Source organism: Psammomys obesus, unplaced genomic scaffold, assembly GCF_907164565.1.
Source record: "Psammomys obesus unplaced genomic scaffold, mPsaObe1.curated_primary_1811, whole genome shotgun sequence".
NCBI classification, from domain to species: domain Eukaryota; kingdom Metazoa; phylum Chordata; class Mammalia; order Rodentia; family Muridae; genus Psammomys; species Psammomys obesus.
The window spans coordinates 727,872-738,198 of NW_026590561.1; the positions used below are offsets into that span (position 1 = coordinate 727,872).

General features: G+C 41.5%; 1 pseudogene; it reads left to right on the plus strand.

The window, feature by feature from the left end:
- Window positions 1–676: 676 nt before the first annotated feature.
- On the plus strand, window positions 677–2,426 carry LOC129677271 (60 kDa heat shock protein, mitochondrial-like; annotated as a pseudogene).
- The last annotated feature ends 7,901 nt before the right edge of the window (window positions 2,427–10,327 follow it).

The following is a 10,327-nucleotide window of genomic DNA, read 5'->3' on the forward strand; positions in this document are numbered from 1 at the left end:
TGTAAATACAATGTAAATAGTACTGAGCTATTAAAAACAAGGAAATCATGAAATTTGCAGGCAAATGGTGGGAACTGGAAAGTATCATCCTGAGTGAGGTATCTCTGAAGCTGAAAGACACATGTGGTATATACTCACCTATCAGTGAATATTAGAAACATAATATCGGATAAACACACTAAAATCTGTACACCTAAAGAAGCCAAGCAAGCCTGGCATGTGGCAGGGTGGTGGCGAGCACATGCGGGCCTGTGAGGCGTGTTAGTTATTATTAAAAGAAATGGGGCTGGGTCAACCGATCTTCTATGCCAGAGGTTTATTAAGTGGGTATGGAGGGAGTGGGGGAACAGGACATGGTGAGGAGAGAGAAAGAAAAGGGAATGGGGCGCCGAGAGAGAGAGAGAGAGAGAGAGAGAGAGAGAGAAAAAGAGAGAGTAAGAGAGAGACCACGTGTTGGGGTCGTCCCTTTAAGGGGCAAGGTAACTGCACCTTCCAGGTGTGGCCACCTGGCTGGAAACACATGATGACATCATAAATTGCTGGGTAATCCAGGAGTAGGTTGTGTTCCAAAATACTAACAGGACTGACGGGTTGGGCTGGAGAAGGGAAGGGACTCATTGAGCCCTGTGCTTGGTCCCTCACTTGTAGACTTTAGTCTGCTTAGCTGCATGCACTCATGCCACAGCCCCTAAAAAATGCTTCTACTACTCTTCGCCAGATAAGACCAGTGTCCCAAGCACTGGTTCCTCATCTAACTCAGGCCTATGCCAAAGGTGTAAAATTTGGTGTGGATGCTCAAGCCTTAATGCTTCAAGGTGTAGACTTTTTAGCAGACTCTGTGGCTGTTACAATGGGACCAAAGGGAAGGACAGTGATTATTGAACAGAGTTGGGGAAGTCCCAAAGTAACGAGAGATGGAGTCACTGTTGCAAAATCGATTGATTTAAAGGATAAATACAAAAATATCAGAGCTAAACTTGTTCAGGATGTTGCCAATAACACAAATGAAGAGGCCGGGGATGGCACTACCACTGCTACTGTTCTATTGTCAAGGAGGGCTTTGAGAAGAGTAGCAAAGGGGCTAATCCAGTGGAAACCCGGAAAGGTGTGATGTTGGCTGTTGATGCCGTAATTGCGGAACTTAAAAAAAAAAAAAAAAAAAAAAAAAAAAACAACCTAAACCTGTAACAACCCCTAAGGAAATTGCTCAAGTTGCTACAATTTCTGCAAATGGAGACAAAGACATTGGAAACATCGTTTCTGATGCAATGAAAAAAGTTGGAAGAAAGGGTTTCATCACAGGGAAGAATGGGAAAACCCTGAATGATGAATTAGAAATTATTGAAGGCATGAAATTTGATAGAGGATATATTTCCCCATATTTTATTAACACATCAAAAGGTCAGAAATGTGAATTCCAAGATGCCTATGTTCTATTGAATGAAAAGAAGATTTCTAGTGTCCAGTCCATTGTACCCACTCTTGAAATTGACAATGCCCATCGGAAGCCATTGGTTATAATTGCTGAAGATGTTGATGGAGAAGATGTTGTTGAACAGGCTAAAAGTTGGTCTTCAGGTTGTAGCAGTCAAAGCTCCAGGGTTTGGAGACAATAGGAAGAACCAGCTTAAAGATATGGCTATTGCTACTGGTTGGTGCGATATTTGGAGAAGAGGGGTTGAATCTTAATCATGAAGATGTTCAAACTCATGACTTAGGAAAAGTTGGAGAGGTCATTGTCACCAAAGATGATGCCATGCTTTTGAAAAGAAAAGGTGACAAAGCTCAAATTGAAAAACATATTCAAGAAATAACTGAACAGCTAGAAATCACAACTAGTGACTATTAAAAGAAGTTGAACAAGCACCTTGCTAAACTTTCAGATGGAGTAGCTGTGCTGAAGGTTGGAGGGACAAGTGCTATTGCAGTGAATGAGAAGAAGGACCAATGCTACAAGAGCAGCTGTTGAAGAAGGCATTGTTCTGGGAGGGGGTTGCACTCTGCTTTGGTGAATCCCAGCCTTGGATTCACTAAAGCCTGCTAATGAAGATCAGAAAATGGGTATAGAAATTTTTTAAAAAGCACTCAAAATTTCTGCAATGACTATTGCTAAGGATGCAGGAGTTGACGGATCTTTGATAGTTGGGAAGATTTTGCAGAGTTCCTCAGAGGTTGGTTATGATGCTATGCTTGGAGATTTTGTGAACATGGTGGAAAAGGCAATCATTGATCCAATGAAGGTTGTAAGAACTGCTTTACTGGACGCTGCTGGGGTGGCCTCCTTGCTAACTACAGCAGAAGCTATATTGACAGAAATTCATTAAGAAGGGAAGCAGCCTGGAATGGGTGCAATGGATGGAATGGGGAGGGTTTACGGGACTTGGCATGTTCTCATTCTGAGCACAGTGTTGTGCCCTTATCAATGAACTGTGAGAGGAAGCTCAAGGCATGTTCCTCACCAATAACTTCAGAGAAGTCATCTGAAGAATGACTGAAGAGAAGGCTGGCTGATTACTGTAACCATCAGTTACTGGTTTCCATTGACATTATATAATGGTTTACTGCTGTCACTGTCCATGCCTACAGATAATTTATTTTGAATTTTTGAATAAAGACATTTGTACATTCCTGATACTGGATGTAAGATCCATATACCAGTGTCCTGCTTTCAACTTAAATCACTGAGGCATTTTTACTGTTCTTTTTTTTTAATTAAATTTTTATGCATTTCTACTGTTCTGATCAGGATTGTAGCACTGTGTCACCACATGAGAAGTTCAGAAGCAGCCTCTCTGTAGAGAGTGAGAATAATTGTGTACAAAGTAGAGAAGCATCCAATTATGTGACAACCTTTGTGTAATAAAATTTTGTTTAAAGTTTTAAAAAAGAAGCCAAGCAAGAAGGACGACTCTGGGTAAGTTGATCAATCCTCACTCAGAAAGGCAAATGGGTTGGACATCGGAAGAGGGAGAAAACAGGGAACAGGATAGGAACCTACTACAGAGGGCCTCTGAAAGACTCTACCCAGCAAGGTATCAAAGCAGATGCTGAGACTCATAGCTAAAGCTTGGGCAGAGTGCAAGGAAGCTTATAAAAGAAGAGGGAGATAGAAATCTCCCTCTTTTTTTATCTTTTTTATCTTTGTTAAGATAAAAATCTTAACAATTGAGCTACAAATGTCAGCCAATGCAGTATTTCATTCAACAACACAGAACATAAATTATTGGTACAGTCAAGTGTTCTTGGAATGTGTCGATTTTATTGGTTAATGAGTTACCTGGATGAGGATCCAGAACAGAAGACAGTGAGCACATAAAGTTAGGGTTCCATCCCTAGCACTATGTAAAATCAGGTATGGTGGCACATGCCTGTAGTCTCAGTAGTCAGGAAGTAAAGGCAGAAAGATCAAGGGCATCCTCTGCTAAACAGAACCTTTGAAGTTCAGGTTAGCCTGCTCTGATCCCATAGTCTAGTAACAGGGCTATCAACATGGAAACTTGCCTTTGGAACCTGTGCAAAACAGTGAAATAAGAGCACCTCAAGGTGACTCTATGAGTTAGATGATTCGGCCCCATGCCCAACCCCATTTCAGTGACTGACTCAGCACATGCCCAACCCCATTTCAGTGACTGACTCAGTCCTCGTCAATGGGAAACAGGTTCTAGGGAACTGTCACAGCTGGATCTTGTTTCCCTTTCTTCTTGTCCTTTCAGAGATGTGAGCTAAGAAATGAGACAGCTGCCTCGTAGCTATGCAACCATGAGAGCATCAGTGGTGGAGCCAGTAAAGGGGAAATGCCTACAGCTCTGACACAATCACAGGGCCACTGTCTCACCTTGCCCTCGTGATCGCCTCTTCTTGAGCAAGACAAGAATATCCTTCCTGGTTTCAGTCTTAGTCCTTGAGGTTCTATTGTCTTTGGCAGAATAATCCCAACTAATGTAGAGCTACACCAAAGGCTTATGGGTGTCTGACAGTGGTAATTCCTGTACATGTATCAGCTCATCTGAAATAACCTTCAGTGATTTATTATTTGTGCTTGCATGTATATGTGTATGCCCATGTTCATGTGGGAGTGCATGAGTCTCTCTAAGTGAACACACATATGATATGAAGGTATGATGGTCTAAGGACATCAAATGCCATTTCTCAGGTGCTATTGCATTGTTTCTTAAGACAAATAACTGGGATCACCAAGTAGACTAGCCTCATTGGCTACTTGGTCAATGAGCTCTAGGAATATTCCTGTCTCCATTTCCCCAGTCCCGAGATGACAAATGCACTCTACCACACCTGACTATTTCGCATGGATTCTGGCTATTGAACTAAGTTCTCATGCTTGCACAGCAACCACTTACTGGCTGAGCCATTTCCCCAGTGCTCCTCGGTGATTTAATAGTACTTAACATTTTTAACTATTCTGCAGCTATGTCTTGAGAATGGCACCACATTATTGCTTTTTTCCAGACATAAGAGCAGAGAGACTGAACCCCCCCCCCAAAAAAAAATAATCATAATCTCACAAATTGTCAATCTAACAATAGCCTGGTACAAGAAGCCAACATAGCTTGTAATAGGAGGGTCTGATGGAGAGATCACAATGGCTTTAATGAAGCATAGACCTATGTGCTCAGTTTTAAAAGTGAGAAGTATTGAGCTTCCCTTCAATTTCCAACAGTTTTTGTGTGTGTGTGTGTGTGTGTGTGTGTGTGTGTGTGTGTGTGTGTTGAGAGCAACCACAACCCAGGAGGAGACAGAGAAGAATGTTGTTTAGACTTGCACAATGCTGATAAGACAAGAGGCAGCCACCCTTCACCACACACATAAGTTAGAGAAGACACCAGACAGGTGACACTAGAAGAGAACGAGCTAGTCAGTATGGTGGTTTCAGTGAAATGTCTCTTATAGTCGTGGGTGTTTAAATGCTCAGGCCACAGTTGGTGACATTGTTTGGGGAGGGTTAGGAGGTATGGTTTTGTTGGATGAAGTGTGTTACTGGAGGCAGGCTTCGAGAATTTAAAGACTCATGCCATTTCTAGTTTGCTCTCACTGCTTTGTGCTTACAGTTCAAAATGTGAGGCCTCAGCCTCTGCTCTACCCATCGTTCCTACCACAGGTGGCCTCCATTCTGGCATCATTGCATTCTAACCCTCTGGAAATGCAAGTTCAAACATTTATTTTTTTCTTCTATAAGTTGCAAACATTCATGGTATTTTGTCCAGGAACAAAAAAAAAAGTGACTAATACAGTCAGTGTATCACAGTATGCAAACCCACCACCTGCCTATATCTCAAACTCATAACCCCACTGGGCTCTAGTCAAGAACAATAGCAGAAAGTGACTATTCAACAATCCCTCAGCCAGCAGTAAGATGCTAACTGGACCCTCTTCTCTTAGCTGAAGCCACATGAAGGAGTTTCCAATATATATCTGCTATTCCCAGCAAAGTCACTAGGCCCAAAGCCCTGCTCAGGTACATCATAGTGTTCATCTGGCTCTCTACCTCAGAGCTGGTGGATCCACTGATTTTTAAAATCATTTTAAAGCAAAGTATTGCTAGCACTAGAATATTAGACAACATTTCCATCGATAATGACATCATGATAAAAGATCCAAGATATGTACCAAGGGAAAAAAAATACCACAATTTTCAGAATGGTTTGCAAATTATAAATGTCTTTTCTTCTAATGAAAGTGCTGCTTTTGGATACTAAGACTCATAACCAAACCTTCGGCAAAGTGCAAAGAAACATATGAAAGAAGGGGGAGTTTGTATGATGTGGAAAGGATCAGAGCTCCACAAGGACCAAATATATCTGGGCACAGGGGTCTTTCCTGAGACTGACACTCCACCAAGGACCATGTATGGATATAACCTAGAGCCTCTGCACGGATGAAGCCCGTGGTAGCTCAGTAACCAACTGGTTTCCCACAGTAAGAGGAACAGGAACTATTTCTGACAGGAACTCAATGGCAGGCTCTTTGACCTCCCCAAACCCCAAGGGAGGAGCAGTCCTGCTAGGCCACAGAGAAGGACTTTGTAGCCAGTCCTGAAGATACCTGATAAAACAGGATCAGATGAAAGGGGAGGAGGTCCCCCCCAATCAGTGGACTTGGAAAGGGGCAGGGAGGAGATGAGGGAGGGAGGGAGGGTTTGGGAGGGAATGAGGGAGCGGGATACAGCTGGGATTCAGAGTTAATAAAATGTAACTAATAATAAAAAATAGAATTAACAATTGTGAAAAAATAAATAAAAGAAAGTGCTACTTTTGTACAATAGCTGGGTAGAATGTTTTTTTATTATTATTTCTAAATCACACAAAAATCACATTTGTAATATAAACCTAAAAAAAATTGTAGTTTTTTTTCCTGTGATATTTTTGGAAGCACAGTGTGTGTGCATTTATGTGTATATGTATGAGAGTGTATGGTGATGGTAGTGTTTTAGGTTTGTTTGTTTTTCCCTTTGTTTTGCAGTATACAGATCAAAACTAGGGCCTTGCATATACTGAGCCAGGATTCTATCAATGAACTACATCTCCATCCCAGAAGCAAAGATCTCATGCTTGTGGGACAGATTTGACTCTAGGCTTCATTTACAGTTCAAACATTGCATTTTGTATGTGTGAATGTACATGTTCATTTGGATGAGTGCAGATATCCTTGAGTGTGCTATTGCATGTACATGCATGAGAAGAACAAAGGTCAAAGCAGGGAGTCTTCCTCAGTCACTCTCCATCTTACGTCTTAAACACAGGCTCTGTCGCTAAAACAAATTCATGAGCTCAGCCCCAAGAACATTACTATTTCCTCCTTTCCAGGGCTGAAAGTACAGACATGTGCCACTATGCCCAGCTTTTGACGTATGGTACTGTGGATCCAAACTCAGGTCTTCATGCTTGAGTTGCAAACACTTTACCAGCTGAGCCACCTCCTCAGCCCAGTTATTTCTGAATCTTGAAAGTGAGAGATATACATAGAGCCTGGATTATTTCATATCTCACAACCCGTACTCTGCTCTTTCTTGCATCAAATCACAGACCCAATGGCACCTTCTGCTACAGTGAGCCAACAATAAATTATTAGGTGTGCAGAAGATCTAGAAAATCATTTCAGAATATGTGTCTTCGGTAAACAAAGATTTTAAGTGTTGCTCTATTTAGAATTATGTAAAGCAGCTTTGTTTGTACCCTGAGCAACTGACTTTCAATATGTAAAACTCAGTCTTTGTGTCATACAGAAATGCATCACTCTCCTTGAGGAGTGGAGTAGTTTGCTGTACTCATTGGTATGTCCTGCGAGGAACCCAAGAAAATTTCCAAAATGACTATGGCTGGAAATTAAGGAAAATTTAGGAAATAGGATTTCAATAACTGAACATGCTCATTTCATAGTATTTCACAACTTATATGGTACCATACCAGGATAAATACTTTTTATATATTATGACTATTGGGGGAGGTGTCAATGTGCATGCAAGGGCATGTAAAGGCCAAGGAAATAGGATTTCAATAATTGAACATGATCATTTCACAGCATTTAAAATGCTTGCACAGTACCAGAAACCAGTATAAATATTTTTCATATATTATGACTATTTAGGGGGGTTGTCAATGTGTGTAAACGCGCATGGTTGTCAGGTGTTCAACATTTCAGGTAGACTGGCTAGCCAGAAAGTTCCAGGGATCTATCTGTGTCTTCTTTACTGAAGACTCTGATATGAGTTCAAGAGGGCCACTGAGATGGAATTTGGGAAGTAAGAAGATTACTAAAAGAGTTACTAAAGCCATGGACAAATAGACAGCAGTATGGCTGGGGTTCTAAGAGTTTAGACCAGAGGTAGACTACATGGTGTGAATTCTGAAGAGAAAAATCACGACCCACCTGACAGAAGTGAGGAGGGGGAGGTTTCTCTCCTTCTTCTTCTGAGACAAGAATGGTTTCAGGACAGGAGCCTGCAGCCAGGCTCTCTGATTCCTAGGCAGGAGGCAGGAAAGGGAGAGGTGAGCAGGATTTTTTCTAGTAATACCCACTTTGATGTCAACTTACTTCCCTAGGTGGGATGAGAAAGCTTGGCATGAAGAAGGCTTATAGCTAGAGACTTGTAGACAGTGTCTTAGAGTGCCTGCCTATCTGTATCTATGAGAAGGGAAAGGTTCCGGCAGGTACTGTGGCACCAGCTAATTCTGATATTACAGTCTTACATGCACCCCTCTCCAACCATATGGCTAAGACACACATAGCCTCAGTATTTGGCTTTTTCAAATGGGTGCTGAGACTCCAAATTCAAATCCCCATGCCTGCACAGAAATCACTTTATTCACTGAGCCATCTCACTAGTCAATATATCACAACTCTTAGCCTGTACGAATACCTAGTGAAGTCAGTGATTGTCCCAGTCTTAAAAGGTAGCAAACTGAACATAGAGAGATGAATGTCCTTCCTGACATCACACAGTGAGGAATGTGAGGATGGAAAGAGAAAATTAAGTATGTGTAACTCCAGAGCTTTGGCCTTCAGCTGATAGTTTATACTGTTTGTTTGTTTGTTTGTTTTTTATCACCACAAGGGTTGAAAAACATGCCCGTAAGCCACATCTCCCAGGATCTGTTTTTATATCAAGCTATACTGCAACAGAGATATGGTCCTTCTGGTCTACAGCTGCTTTAACGTGCAACTTCAAACATGAGTTGTTGCAAGAGAAAGCATGTGGCCAGGTTCTACAAAGATGGCTCAATAGTTTAGGGTGCATGCTGCTCCTGTAGAACAGCTGACAAATCCAGCTCCAGGGCAGCCAACACCTTCTAGACTCCAATGACACGAGTTCTCACACATGTACAAAACTACACAAACATATGTACTTAAAAATAAAAAATATAGTAAAAAAATAATAAAGGACACTATATGTTCAACAAAGTCTTAAAAACACATGGGAAAAAGTCAGATGGCCCCTTACTTTTAGGATTATTGGTCTTGTATGTGTGGTCTAGCCACAATAAATCCTTCAGAAAGAAAATTATAACTTGATTCAATACACTAAAAATATAAATTGTGGAACATGGGGCTCACGTGATGAACAAAATTCTAAAATAAAGAATGGATAGGACAAGTTGATGGTGTCCATGATACAGCACTTGCCTACTGTCTAAATAAGGTTTCCACTGATGTGATAAAACAACATGACCAAAAGCAATTTGTGTAGGATGGAATTTGTTTCATCTTACAGTTCTACACCACAGTTTATAACTGAGGAAAGTCCAAACAAGAACTCAAACAAGGCAGGAACCTGGGGTCAGTAACTGAAGCCACAGAGCAATGTTGCTTACTAGCTTGCTCTTCATGCCTTGCATAGCATGCTTTCTTATAGCACCCATGACCACCAACTTGGGGTAATACTGCCCACAGTGAGCTGTATCCTCCCACATTAATCATCTATCAAGAAAATGCACCACAGCCCATCTTTCTGCCAAAATAACTCTTGTTTGTGTCAATTTCACATACACACACACATACACACAAACCTATCTAGACGAGATCTGGCACATTCAGGGTTGTATGGTCGTGAAAGAAGGGGGAGATACAAAGACCTGAGGGGACAGGAGCTCCATAATAAGAACAACAGAACAAAAAAAAATCTGGGCACAGGGGTCTTTCTGAGGCTGATACTCCAACCAAGGACCATTCATGGAGATAACCTAGAACCCCTGCTCAGATGTAGCCCATGGCAGCTCAGTCTCCAAGTGGGTTCCCTAGTAAGTAAGGGGAACAGGAACTGTCTCTGACATGAACTCAGTGGCTGTCTCTTTGATCACCTCTCTCTGAGGGGCAGGCAGCCTCAACAGGGCACAGAAGAAGACAATGCAGCCAGTCCTGATGAGACCTGATAAGCTAGGGTCAGATGGAAGGAGAGGACTTGGGGAGAGGCATGGAGGAGAAGAGGGAGAGAGGGTGGAATTGGGAGGGGATGAGGGAAGGGGCTACAGATGGTATACAAAGTGAATAAATTATAATAAATAAAAAATTTAAATGCTGGGAGAAAATATCTAGAACACTTAGTATTTTTGAGTACGTGAGTTTATTCCCCAATGATACAAAATATTAGAAAAAAAACAGAAATTAAAAAGAAGAAAGAGAGATCAGACAACAACAATATAATATCCACTTCTTTCTAACAAAATATAGGCTGATTTTTAATCAGCATACACTTCACACTCCTTTTGCAGGAGTCTAAAGGACAAAGAGGGCTAGTGAGGTAGTTCAGCAAGTAAAGACACTTTGCATCAAGCCTGATTACTTGAGTTTGATCCCTGGGGATTCACATGTCAGA